The sequence below is a fragment of the Capsicum annuum genome, chromosome 5 (assembly GCF_002878395.1).
Source record: "Capsicum annuum cultivar UCD-10X-F1 chromosome 5, UCD10Xv1.1, whole genome shotgun sequence".
Classification (NCBI taxonomy): Eukaryota; Viridiplantae; Streptophyta; class Magnoliopsida; order Solanales; family Solanaceae; genus Capsicum; species Capsicum annuum.
Window position 1 is genome coordinate 154,152,006 of NC_061115.1, and position 14,727 is coordinate 154,166,732.

Genomic DNA, 14,727 nt, shown 5'->3' on the forward strand with positions numbered 1-14,727 from the left:
TTAGAGACTTACTTGTCAAGGTTCACCGCGACAAGTGCCATCATGTCCTATCGATTTTGGAATCATGACGCTCTAAGTTGGCTATATGTGAAATTTTGCCATCATTTGGTAACAACAACTCAGTAGCTAGCATTACTATTTAGGGTCCTTCTAGCTCAGAGAATCGGATAGCTACTATAGTTAATTTCTTTTATATTTTAATTTTTCATCTGATGGACTCCGAGTAATCTAAATTCACACCGAATAAAATGCATTCAAAAAAAATGTTCCTAGACAAGTTTGTTTTTTCATATCTAGGATTCACATCTGAAATTTGTAATTAAGGAAGTAATAACTCTATCCATCAAAGCATGTCTTTAGTACTCCCTTGTTCACTTGAGCTAATATAAGTTTCATTTTGTTTAAAAAGATATAAAGGATCATTTCTTTAATAAACAATAAATATAACAGAGTGAAAAAGAGAAGCAACAACACCCCATTACATATATGTTAAGGAAATAAATTCAGTAATCAAACTTTCACAACATCCTTTTTATTACAACTGCAAGTAGAAAGACCCGCAACCACATAATACATTTACACAGACACATAATTTAGATTAAAATCTGAAGGAAAAGAGACATTATTAACAAGGACTTTCAACCAACACTTAATCAATATGCTTTTCTTTAACGAGAATGTCAATAGCCTTCACCTCGGGCTTCTTCTCTTCTTCTTTTGGAACAGTCACAATAACCACTCCATTCTCCATTGTAGCCTTAATTTCTCGCATTTAAATATTCTTTGGAAATCTAAATCTCCTTATAAACTTGCCACTACTAGTCTCCATACGATGCCATTGATCGTTCTTCTCCTCTTGCTCTCTGCTCCGCTCACTATTTATTTGTAAAATTCTTCCTTCTTTAATTTCAACTTTCACTATCGCTTTCTTGATCTCTGGAACTTCTATTTTTAATATAGAGCTTTTGGTGTTTCTTGTAAGAATATTATTATTAATGACCCACATATTTTTTATAATAAATTTACCTTATCTCACAAGTAAAGTAATAAATCAGTTAATTATTTTTAGTCCAAGTTATGCATATATAGTATTTCTTTGATATCAAGAAATAACTATGAAATTCAATAGCATTAAAGTTACTTGCCTAAGACTCCCTAGCGTACATATAAATACGCTTGTCTTGGTATATCTTTTGATAGACATAGAAGACTCCTAAACTTGTTACCAAATTCTCTCTCAAAATTTCCTTCCATCTTACACTTGGACAATGATAATTGAAGGTATGTTCCTATTTACTTTTCCACTACGTATTGGCTCTGTGTATGTATTGAAATTCAAAATATGGTATCAGAACCTACCTTTGTAATATTGTTCACTATCAAGATTGTGTTCATGATGCGCTAACTAAGTTTGGACGAATACCCAACGAATCAGTGACCTTTAAATTGCAATTGTTAAAATAATGAAATCTTTTAAACTTTGATTTTGGAATATTGGTTAAACCTTTTTGAGATTAATTATGGACCAAAAGTTTTTTAATGATGGATACTTTTTATTCTAAAACTTTTGGTTTTGGTCTTCATATAATTTGATTCAAGATTTATTTATTGTGCTTCTTATGTTCATTAAGTTTTGCCATTGTTGAAGTGATAAATAATATGTCAATTTAAGAATTATTAAAATTGTTCTTGTAAAAATTATAAGAAATATGAATGGAAGATATGTAGGCTCTGCCTATTCACTTGTCGTATGCAACCTATTCTCACTGTGACTAAGGAACTACTACTTTAACGAAGGATATGTAGGCTCAATTTTTTTATTGTATGATTTTTTTTCGATTAACATGAGATGATTTATACACTGAATTGCTTTGATATATGCTATGCCTATTCAATTCAGTTTTAGCATTGTGATTTATTAACTATATAGTTAGTTAATTATTAAAGTTAAATACTTTGAGATACTTTATACAATAGATTGCTATGATGTAAACTCTACCTATTCAATCTGTTTTAGCGTTTTGATAATTAACATCAAGTTTAAGTTAATTATCTATTGTAAGATGTCATTTTTGAATTTCTTTTATCATATGTTTGGATTAGCTACAACATCCCAAGTGTATGATATAAAAAACAAGTTCTGTAGTCACATAAAGTTAGTGCTGAAGATATAATAATGGCATCTAATAAAGTTCTATTATCTTATCAAAATAGTAACCTTACCACACAGGGAGGTAACTAGTTTGGTTAGATTAATTGGAATAGATAGTAAACCTTTATGTTTAAAAATTATCCCATGCCCATGGGTATGAATTATTTGCTAGTTTTATTTGGTTTAATAGACTACTGAAGTTAAGTAATTTTATGCATGGGTTAAAACCTCTACCTACAGGAAGGTTTAGAATTTACTTAAGAATAAATATTTATGCGATTCATTTTGATGGTTATTATTTCATAGCTTATGTATGTGTATTCTTGTTTTACAGTTAAAAGAACTTTTTCTACTACTCTATTTAACAAAAATGCTTGAATTTCAATGTTGTCAGGTGACAACTTTACTAAATAAAAGGAGAAAATCCTTCTCACTTTAGGATGTTCTCTGAAACTGGCACTCCATGTGAAAGAACCACCCAAGCCCACAAAATCAAGTACGCCATAGACTAAGACTCTTATGATCGGCGGGAACGATCAAATCGCCTGAGCTTAATGCTCATACAAGCTCACATAAGTCAAAGCATTAGAGTTCCATCCCTAACAACAATAATGTCAAAGCTTACATGAAGGCAATTGATGAACAATTTGTAAACTCTGACAAGGCATTGGCCAACACCATGAAGAGGCTCTCAAGTATGACATTTGACAGAAGTCGTACAATGTGTGAGCACATTATAGAGATAAGAGATATTGCTGGAAAATATAAGTCCTTTGAGGTTGATATGTCTGCATCATTTCTTATGCATCTTATTCTCAACTCTCTTCCTAAGGAATATGCTCCGTTCAAGATATCTTACAAACACAAGAAAATAAACAATCAATCAATGAACTTTTGACCATGTGTGTGCAGAAAGAGGAGATGTTGAAGCATGATATATCCAAAAATGCTAATTTGGTGACTCGTGATAAGAAAGATTCAATGAAGGAAAAAAGTGTTTCTATGAAGAAGAAGGACAGTCTTAACAAAGACACTTGTCATTTTTGCAGAACGAAGGGACATTAGAAGAAAGATTGCCTAAAATATAAGAAGTGGCTTCAAGAAAAAGGTAATTTTATCTTTGTATGTATGAATATAATTTCATTGAAGTTTCTGATAATACATGATGGATCAATTTTGATTCCACAACTCATATTGTCAAAACCATGCGGGGGTTTCAAACTCTAAGAAAGCTGATGGAAAGTGAATAAAATGTTTATTCTAATAATAGGACGACATCACATGTGGAAGGTGTGGAGATTTATAGGCTTATTTTAAAAGATGATTTTTAATTAGATTCAGAAAACACCTTTTATGTTCCATCATATTCTAAGAATTTAATTTCTTTTTCTAGACTATCAATAGCTAGTTATGATTTTAATTTTCATTTATCTACAATGAAACTTTTAAAAGACAATAAAGTTATTAATTTTAGAAATTTGTATGGAAAGTTTTTTAAATTTGAGCTAGCCTCCACGATTGTATGTAATGTCATAACTCTGTGTGATAAAGAAATTGACACTAAGCGATGTATTTTCAATGAGAACTCATCAAGTCTATGGAACAAGAAATTAAAACATATCTATTGAAAGAATCAAAAGGTTAGTTAATGATGGAGTTCTTGAATCTATTGATTTTTTTGACTTTGAGACTTGTGTGGTGCATTAAGAGTAAGCAAACCAACAGATCCACTAAAGATGCCAAAAGAAGTTTTCAATTTCTTGAGATCATACATATGGATATTTGTGGATCTTTTCCTACTCCTTACTTGAATGGTGAGAGATATTTTATCTCATTTATTGATGACTATTCAAGATATATGTATCTCTATCTTTTGTTAAATAAATCAGAAGCACTTGAAGCTTTAAAAATTTTAAAATAAAAGTAGAGAAATAAATCGGAGCTCAGATAAAAATTATAAGATCTGATGGGAGTGGATAATATCATGGTAGGTACATAAAAAGGGGACAATTTAAAGGTTTGTATACTGAGTTTCTTGGAAAAAAAAGGTATAATTGCACAATATACCATGCTAGAAACACCACAATAAAATGGTGTATCAGAAAGAAGAATCTGGACATTAATGAACATGGTAAGAAGCATAATTAGCAGATCAAGTTTATCTTTATCCATATGGAGTGATTTCTTAAAAAATGTAGTGTATTTTTTGAATAGTATTCCATCCAAGATTGTCCCTAAGACACCTTTTGAATTATTTAAAGAATGAAAACCTAGTTTAAGCCATTTACATATTTGGGGATGTCCAACTGAAGTGAGGATTTATAATTCATATTTTAAAAAATTGAATGAATGAATAATAAATGGTTTCGTTATAGCTATGTGGTTAAATCTAAAAGATTTAGATTTTATTGTCCTTATCATTCTCCTAAAATTATTGAGACTAGACATGTTAAATTTTTTTAGGAACATAAAGTAAGTGGGATTGGTTCAACTCAAGTAGTGGAATAAAAGAGATAAGAGAACCACTTATGTGATACAAGACAAATGGCCTTCGAGTTGCTAGAGAGAATACTTACAGGTCAAATGACACTTGAATACTTCTTGAGGTCTGTCAAAAGGAATCCATTGGATGATTATGATGACCAAGGAGACTCAAGGGATGTTAGAAAGGATAATGGAAAACCAAACGGGGCTAGAAAGCCCCCGAAAGAGCAGATGTACCCCATTCGCTTTGGAGGTGCGCCCAACCCACTCTAGATCCGCTAGAGTGGGTCAAAACAGCCCCCTAAACCTTTGAAATATGCCCATGTTCACCCCATATCCTCAAGCAAATGCCTTATGGGATTCTATGTGTTTGTCTTTCCTAAATAGGTCACTTTTGGGTCCATATGATATAATAACCTAGCCTAGACTATAAATAGGACTTCTTTTCATTTTAGTAAGTAGTTTATGTTGAATTATGAATTTTAATACTTGTGAGAGTGTGAGGCAAGCGTGGATTCATTTGTGTTGATCTTTTGTTTAGAAACGTGGGTTTCTTGGGAATCAAATCCCTTGAGGTCTATGTAAGATTTATGAATTTGTTCCGTTTAATTTATTGAGGGTTCAGGGTTTGATACACCCTTTATTTGCTTTCAATTCCTTGTATTGTGTCTATCTTATTGTTTCTCTATCTATCTTTAGCTTTTGTATTCGTATCGTAGTTTAGTTTTTGATTCCGTACTTTATTCATGTATCATTTGGTATTAAATTCGAGCTTAGAATTATTCCCAAGATTCTATTCTTGGATTTTTCTATCTCAAAAATTAACAAAAAAGAGTCAAAAATCAAAAATCCCTAAAAAGTATTATTCACATTTTAGTCCTAGGACAAAATTTTAGTTTTAAATTTTGTATTTTTATTCTATTTCTAGTGTTAGATTTGTGTTCCCTAGCACTATAGGAGTCTAGGGTTCAAATTTGAGCTTAATCCGAGTTCATTTGAGTGAGATACCACTGTTGAGAGCTTGAACTTGAAGAAAATGAAGAGAAACAAAAATTTGAAAAAATTGGTTGTGAATTTGAAAAAAAAATGACATGTGGAATGTGTTTATAAGGTTGAAAAGAGCCTCGGGTCAAAATTTCATTGCATTCCGATCATTGGTTCAAGAGTTAGAGCATTTTGATGTTTTGGTGTTCTTGAGTGTTCTTGAGGAAGATTCATATCTTCATCTTGAATTCTTAGCAAAAGGTGGTTTTTGATTCAAAAATAAGGAAGAAAATTGTTGAATAAGTGTTTGTACAAAAGCATAAAATAAGATTCTATAAGAGAGTACAAAGAGGAGCCCATTTGGAGGGCAATTTTTGTCAAACACAAAGGGAAAGGCGGTCAATCTGTCTTACATCTGCTCCCAAGGTGCGCCTAGTCTGTCCTTGACTTGTAACAGAACCTCAAGGCAGTATCAAAGGTCCCAAGATTCTCCCAAGGTGCCCCTGACCTGTTTCCCAACTGCTGGAGCAGTTTGCCTAATGCAGATCACCCATACTCAACGTAAATCACCTCCTTTTGACGTAAATCAACTTCAACAACACCAATCCAAGTTTATCAGCACTTTCCAACATCAAGTCAAGTATTAAAACACATCTCAACATGCTTAAAACTCCATTCCTTGAGGTTTGATTCTTAGTTTTCATTTCCTGATTCTTAAATCTCTTCTTTGATTCTTAATTACTCATCAACTAGTAACTTATCTACTAAGTTGAGTGATAGTTCTTGAGTCCTTTTGTTTCATCGTCCTACTTTTCTTTCAAGTTTTTATCTTTTGAATTCATTGTTATTTCTTGACTCAAGTCCGTACATATTTTCTTTGAGTCATTTCAAATAAGGATCTATTCCAACCTCAAGCCACAATTGGTACCAATCTTTCTCATTGGAGTATAAACGGATCTATCAATGCTTGCGACGCTAATTAAGAGATGAACTAAAGGTGGAAAATTTGAGATCTTGTGAGGTTGATTTCCTTAACTATAACTTGTTTGTTGTTTTTGTTTTGTTTAGTATTCCTTTTATTTAGGTACCATAGCATCGGGAAAAGGTAGCCCAAGAGCTTCGGGAAAGATAAACATAAAAACTTTAATGGAAGCCATAATGAGTGTGAAACAAGATGTAAATCAAAGAATGGAAAGCATGGAAATTTCACTCTCAAGAAGGATGGATAAAATAATAGATCGCCTAAACTCCCCTAACTCCTTCCTATCCAATTCACCAAATTCTCGAGCTTCTTTGAGTGGACATGCTCCAAACGAACTTCAAGGTAATCAAACTAACTCTTTCACTCTAGTAAATGAGGCTAGTAGCCAACTAAGTGTGAAATATAGTTTATCTTTAAGTGAGCCTAATGTCTCCTTACTTCATGATGATAATGTACAACTTGAAAGTGTGTAAACACTAGTTGATCCTTATGATGACAAAATTGACTCTTCTAGTAAGAGCGATTTGGGTTCACCTAGTGTTGAAGCCATTGAGATAAGTGATCGTACATTGTTTTGTGAAATTCATGAGGTCCGACTTTTGTATGAACCTAGACCATCACTTGGGAATGTTTGTGAAGTGTTTAAAGGACCTCAATTGAATGGTGATGTTGAGATTGTTGGTCTATTGAATGGGAATGATCCTTTAATTGCCTTTGTTGATAATCATGCTAGTATAGAGGGTACAAATAATTGTATTGGTGGTAATTTTAGGGGAAAAAAGTGTTTTCTAAACCCATGTCCATGTACACTCTACCCATTTGATCCCGGTGACTATTTAAAATATGGAGGTTCTTCTCCACGCCACTTGGTGCTTGGACAAGAAGACAAGACAACCATGGGTGAGGGTGTTGGAACTCATCCCTTTGACGGAAAGTCTTTCCTGGAGATTTTTATTCGAATTGAGAGGCCAAAGTTGTGTAAGAGAAGGATCTCCAACAAAGATAAATGCTATAGTGGGATTATGAGCTTATTAAGACTTGGAATCCATATGAGCCTTGATGAGCGATTTAATGATTACCATGGTTCCTCGAGCATACCTCTTGATCCAAATCTCTTGAATGAACAAGTAGCTCTTACTTTGTGGGGTTATACACCCTTTGTTAATCATTTTGATGCTAGGTTGTATCTTAAACATGTGAAACCTTAGCATGATGGTATGATTAGATGTTCTAATTCTAACCCTCATGCTATGAGGATATTGTGTTTGTTTGTCTTCCCTTGGTATTGCAAGAAGAGGAGGGTGATACAAGCCAAATTGCCTTTGGGTTGATGGAGAGAATGCTTATGGGTTAAATGACACTTGAAGACTTCTTGAGGTCTATCTAAAGGCATCCATTGGATGGTTATGATGACCAAGGAGACTTAAAGGACATTAGAGAGGCCAATGGAAGACTAAACGAGGCTAGAAAGTCCCCCGGAAGAGGAGATGTGCCCCATTCGCTTTGGAGGTGCACCCAACCAGCTCTAGATCCACTAGAGTGGGTCAAAACAGCCCAGTATACCCTTGGAATATGCCATGTGTGCTCCATATGCTCAAGCAACTTCCTTATGGGCTTCTATGTGTTTGTCTTTCCTAAATAGGTCACTTTTGGGCCCATATGATGTAATAACCTAGCCTAGACTATAAATAGGACTTCTTTTCATTTTAGTAAGTATTTTATGTTGAATTATGAATTTGAACACTTGTGAGAGTGTGAGGCAAGTGTGGATTATCTTGTGTTGATCTTTTGTTTAGAAACGTGGGTTGCTGGGAATCGATTCCCTTGAGGTCTACGTAAGATTTAGGTGTTTTGTTCGATTTAATTGATTGAGGGTTTAAGGTTTGATAATCCCTTTATTTACTTTCAATTCCTTGTATTGTGTCTATCTTATTTCTTCTCTATCTATCTTTAGCTTTTTATTTGTATAGTAGTTTAGTTTTCGATTCCTTACATTGTTCGTGTATCATTATGGTACCTTTATTTACTGAAAACTTAGATGTAAATTAGTTAAATTCTCAAGAATTATCTGGAGAGAAACAAGTTCAAGAGCCACCGCCACTTTATGAGGCACTTGAAGAACAACCACTTAATGAGGCACTTGAAGAACAACTTGTTTTACCTAAATTCATTCTTGAAGGAGTACTTGAACAAGTGAATGTAAAGAAATCCTCAAGAGTTTGTAGACCAATTTTTAGTGACTATGGTGTATATCTTTAAGAGTCTGATTATGATAATGGACTAAAAGATGATACATGTTTCTTTTCACAAGTCATAAGTGGAGAAATTACACACTTTGGTATGATTCCATGAAAGAAGAGGTGGAATCTATGGCTAAAATTAAAGTCTGAAATCTCATTTGATTATCAAAGGAAGTCTCTACTATAGAATCAAATGGATTTATAAAACTAAAAGAGACTCGTTGTAAAGCCCCGAGTCTGCACCCCGGACGCTACACGGTGCATATGATCCTGAAGGACCACAAGCTAACCCATGATTGATATCTACTACGAGCACTAAGTAATGATGCTGAAATAAATGTGGAATAATAGGCTGAAGTGCCATAAAGTTCAATACATCTAAAATACTAATAAAATATAACATCTGAAATCTAAAATACTATTTGAAAAATCTAGTTTGGAAAGCCTCTAATCTGACTATCTGATAGTGGAGTTGATGGGACAATCCCCTAACTAACTCCATCTACTGAACTATTGTATCTACTATAAATATGAAATAATAGAATATCCTCAAATGATGAGGACTCACTACTAAATCTGCTTCTGCTAGCTGAATCTAGCTAAGCGCGATCAGGAACCTGAGCGTCCGAACCTATGATATGAAACATCATAGCGCAAGAAATGGGTATGCGATCAGTACGTGGGAATCTACTAGTACACTAAATTAGGTAAGGCTGAATGCATGGGCTTATATACATAAACAATAACTAATTGAATGATATGCAAGAGCTGGATTAACATACATGAAGGATCTGTAACTATTAAACATATTGTGCATACTATAACTGAGTGTACTAAAACTAAATTTGATAACTGATAACTGAATATACTGATGATCTGAGATCACTGATAATTTGAATTATTGATAACTGAGTGACTATAGCTGGCAGTCCTGATTCTGTAGCACTGAACTAAGTTTTATTCTGAAGAATGAGACTGAAACTGAAATTGTGGGAGTTCTCACTTAACCAACATGCCCTGAGTAAACTGAGTGGGGTCCAACCTGTAACCCCAGTTGGAAGAGTGCCAGTACCGTGCCACGGGTAAAGACAACTGTTGTGGTCAAGCCTATCTAACGGGTAACCCTGAACAGGAATTCAAGCCTAATCTGATGGGTGACCCCTAGAAGGTAGCCAAGCCTTAATGTGATGGGTGAATCCTCATATCCTATGCTAGCTACGTAGTTCTGTAGTGTGATACTGCTAATAACGACTTTGCCTGCCTGATGAGAGAAGTCGTCACCTCTACACTCGCTCGGTGCTAGTTCTTACTCCCAACTGAATAACACTGACTGAGTGTACTGAACTGGATTGGGATGATACTAAGATTTACTGAGTTTTCCTATGTTCGGTGGCTGACTGAGTTCTACTGAGTTTTGTAACTAACTGAGAGGAGGAATAATTGTGACATGACTAATACTATTCATAATTGACACTTGCTCTAGATAAACAGCTAAGTTGTCAGGCAGTAAATACCCCCAGGACTCGATAGCACGAAAAGTAAGGAAAAGCATTATCTTGAATAACATAACAATGGTTACTTGGTCATAATTCATTCATAGAGGCATTTCATCAAATACTTGTAATGCATAAACTTGTACATGAATGGGGAAAACATATTAGCATGCTATAAAGGCACTATTTCATTCTCATAGACCATTTATCAAACACATAAGAAACATACTTGGTTCATTAAATCATAAACACCTAGAATTAACATGGTTATAATAATCAACTTGCAAATTGAAGGGTTTATCATGAATACCATGTAATTTAACACATACTAAAATCAATTCTTAGAACTTGAAATCTTAAGCATGAATTAAAACTCAAACAACATCATGAACATAAATTCAATCTAATTCAAACATGAAAATCATAAACCATAAATCTTGTATTTTGAAAAGGGATTCTTGGGCTCCATGGAAGGTAAGGATTCATAAATGAACATCTAACATACATTTATGCTTGATTTTAGAGAAGATTGATGGTCAAATTCTTGAGATTTGAATCTTGAATGGAAAACCCTAAGGCTTTTTCTTGAGATAGTTTGAGAGAAAGTGAATATATTTTGGTGAATTAGGGTTGAATTTCGTGCTTATGGGTGAATAAGGGTGGGGAAAATAACTATACTACCCCTTGGCCTCTCTTTCCCGTGTAACTGACCATCATGGCTGACTCCCAAAAATGGTAATAAATCTCGTGTTGCGACTTTCAAAAACGGGAATAAATCTCGTGTCGCGGGCTTATCGCATGAGCTCACTACCTCACACAAAAAATGCCATAACTTTTCACTCGGGTATTGGATTTTAGATAAATTGTTATAGTTAGAAAGCTAATTCGATTATCTACAATTTGGTGGGTCTTAATATGAAAAATTCCATGTATATATAAAGTTCATTTAACGTAAACCCTTGTAGAATCAAATATCAAACTCTGGGCGAATCAAAGGATCTTAGCTCAACTTGGCTCTTAATGATTTCTATGAACATTTTTAACCTCATGAGCATCTCACACACTATTATAAAGATCATAAAACTTGTATCCACATGGGGATAATTTGTATTAGAGCTTACATATGTAGGAATGGCGGTTCATAGACTAGCCCAAAAATGCAGGGTGTTACACTCGTAGTTTGGTAATGTTGAACGATACAAAACTGGACTTGTATCCAATGATTTCACTAAAAAGAAACATAGTAATTACCATGAAACCTTCTCTCCTGTATTAAAGAATGATTTATTTAGAAAAATGATGAAATTAATAGCTCACTTTGATTTATAGCTACATCAAATGAATGTGAAAATGACTTTTCTGAATGGAGATCTTGAAAATGAGGTATACATGCATCAACCCGGAGGATTTAATAATAAAGATGAAAGTCACCTTATTAGAAAGTTAAATAAATCTATTTATGGACTAAAACAAACTTCTCGTCAATGGTATATTAAATTTCATAATGTTATTTCTTCATTCAGATTTACGGAGAACATCATTGATCAATGTATATACCATAAAATAAGTGAGAAAAAATATATTTTTCTAATCCTATATGTGGATGATATTTTTCTTGCTAGTAGTGATTTGATGTTGTTGCATGAAATGAAATAATTTCTTATTCAAAATTTTGAAATGAAGAATATAGGTGAAGTCTCATATGTCATTGGCATAGAGATTCACAGAGATAGATCTCAATGATTGCTTGGACTATCTCAAAGATCCTATAGTGAAAGAATTTTAAAAAGATACGAAATGAAAAATTGTTCACCTATAACAACATATATCATTAAAGACGATAAATTCTCATTGAGTCAATGTCCACAAAATAAATTGGATCAAGAGTAAATGAAAGACATTCCATATGATTACTTGTTGGGAGCCTTATGAATGCAAAGGTCTGCACTAGACCTGATATTGCCTTTGTAATGCTTGACAGATATGAAAATAATCTTGATCTTAATCATTGGAAAGCTGATGAAAGGGTTGATCTTAAGCTCACATACATATATTCTGACTCATTGAAAGTCATTGGGTATTCAGACTTCGATTTCAGTAGATACAAAGATAGTAGTAAATCTACTTCTGAATACATTTTTCTTCTTGCTGGAGGTGTTGTGTCTTGGAGAAGTGTTAAGAAAATAATTGATGCAACATCCACAATGAAATCTAAATTTATAGCACATTATGAAGCTACATCACATGCGTTATGGTTGAAGAACTTTACTTCAGGGCTTATAGTTGTCAATTCTATTACGAGACCATTAAGATTATTTTGTGATAATTCAGCTATTGTATTATTTTCAAAGAATAATAAGAGTGAGAACCAAAGTAAGCACATCGACATAACATATTTGAAGGTTACAGATCATGTCAAGAAGCAAGATGTGAGTTTTGAACATGCTAGTACTACTTTGATGATTGTTGATCCTATGACAAAAGTTTTACCAGCTAATGTTTTTAAGGATCATGTGACCCGCATAATACTTAGTAACTCATTGTAGTCTTGTTATATTTTCTAATAGTTTGTCTAGACATTATCATTTTGTTCTATATGAACGTGCACATTATGATTTTAATGTATTATAAAGTGATCATTGGATCCAATAAAATTGGACTCTGAATGACTTATATTAAGCTCATTTTAAATTGTTGGACACTTTATTTAGAACATATTATCTATTGTAATACATGGAAGGGAGTATTTGATTAAGAGTATAACCGTCATGATTCTTGTATTAATATATTCTTGATAAAAGTGATTTTCACATAACTATTGAGTAAATATGTGTTTATGGTCATATTATTTATTTTCACTCATAAAGGATTCTGATTTTGATATGTGGATCAGTTGGAGAATGAAAGAATATTATATATAATATTATGTATTAACGACCCACATATTTTTTGTAACAACTTTACCTTGTCTCTCAAGTAAAGTAATAAATTAGTCAATTACTTTTCTTTTAGTTATGCATATATGGTATTTCTTTGACGTCAAGAAATAAATACGAAAGTTCCTAGGGTTAAAATTTTTTGCCTAAGAGTCCCTAGCCTACCTATAAATATGCATGTGACTCTATTGGTCTAACATGCCCTTTGATGGGTATATACTAGAATACTCATAAACTTGTTACAGCTTCTCTCACAAATTTTCTTCTTTCGCACACTTGGACAATGATGGATGAATGTATGTTCCTATTTATTTTTTCATTGCACATTAACTCTGTGTATATATTGAAATTCAACATTTCTTTCCAATCGATTCTTGCATTTGCAAAAGTAGATATTTCACGTGTTTGAACAATTGAGAAGCCCTCAAATGGATCCCATAAGTCAAGGGAAATTGGGTTGAAGCTATTGCTCCTTCGACCATCAAAGAAGCTTGGAATCAAAGACATTTTTTCCACTTCTTCTCTAAAAAAGAACTTTACCGAGGATGTCACAAGGCTTGAATTGGACTTTTGATTTGTATGATGACTTGTTGATGATGGATAAGAGAAGGCAAGGTGCTATTTATAATGGGGAGATTAGAAAGAGCACAAAGAATTTTTTTTGGACCAAGTGTAATCTAGGATTTTTATCTAATAGGGAGCAAAAGAGATTTCTACAATATTCTAGAAGATCTTGAAAACAATTCTAACAACTAAGGTCGCAATTTAGGACAGATAAATTCTTCATTAAAAAGAATACTATGTCACGACCTAAAAAATGAGGGTCGTAATGGCACTTATCGCGATGTACCTTAACAAGTAAGCCTATCACACAAATTGATTCAAAAAGAGAAAAAGGACAAAAATATCCCAAGGTTTTTAGAACGAAGGAGAACTATATAAGTAATCATAACAATGCAGAAAGAACTTATCCAAAATACTAATCATGCCCAAAATCAGGTGTTAATAGTGTAAGAACTACTAATACAATTCAGGAGTCAAATAAATCAGAAAAATAACCACAAAAGAATAATATTTGTCTCCAAATACTAATAGAGACATAACTATTATAGAAAGATAGAGGTGAACTCCGGATGCATAAATGTCCAACCGCTACCTTGGAAGCTCCAACAATCGCCCGGGTCAAGTAAACTGAGGCATACTCGAGGTAGGACCTGCACCAAAAGGGTGCAATAGGAATGAGTACGATCTACTTGTACTCAAATGGTATCATAGGCTGACCAAGCAAAGTAGTAAATAAAGCATACAAAATATACACTAAGGGCATGCCACCTGCAATCAGAAAATGTCCCCCACAATGGTAGCTCACACCGCTTGCACTAACATTTCTAATATATCACATACACACCAAGATAGAACACAAGTATGAATTGTATCACATATAAATAGAACAAGG

At 33.4% G+C, this 14,727-nt stretch overlaps 1 pseudogene; it reads right to left on the minus strand.

Annotated features, from left to right (window-relative positions):
- Positions 1 to 649: 649 nt before the first annotated feature.
- On the minus strand, positions 650 to 13,862 carry LOC107871767 (annotated as a pseudogene).
- Positions 13,863 to 14,727: the final 865 nt, after the last annotated feature.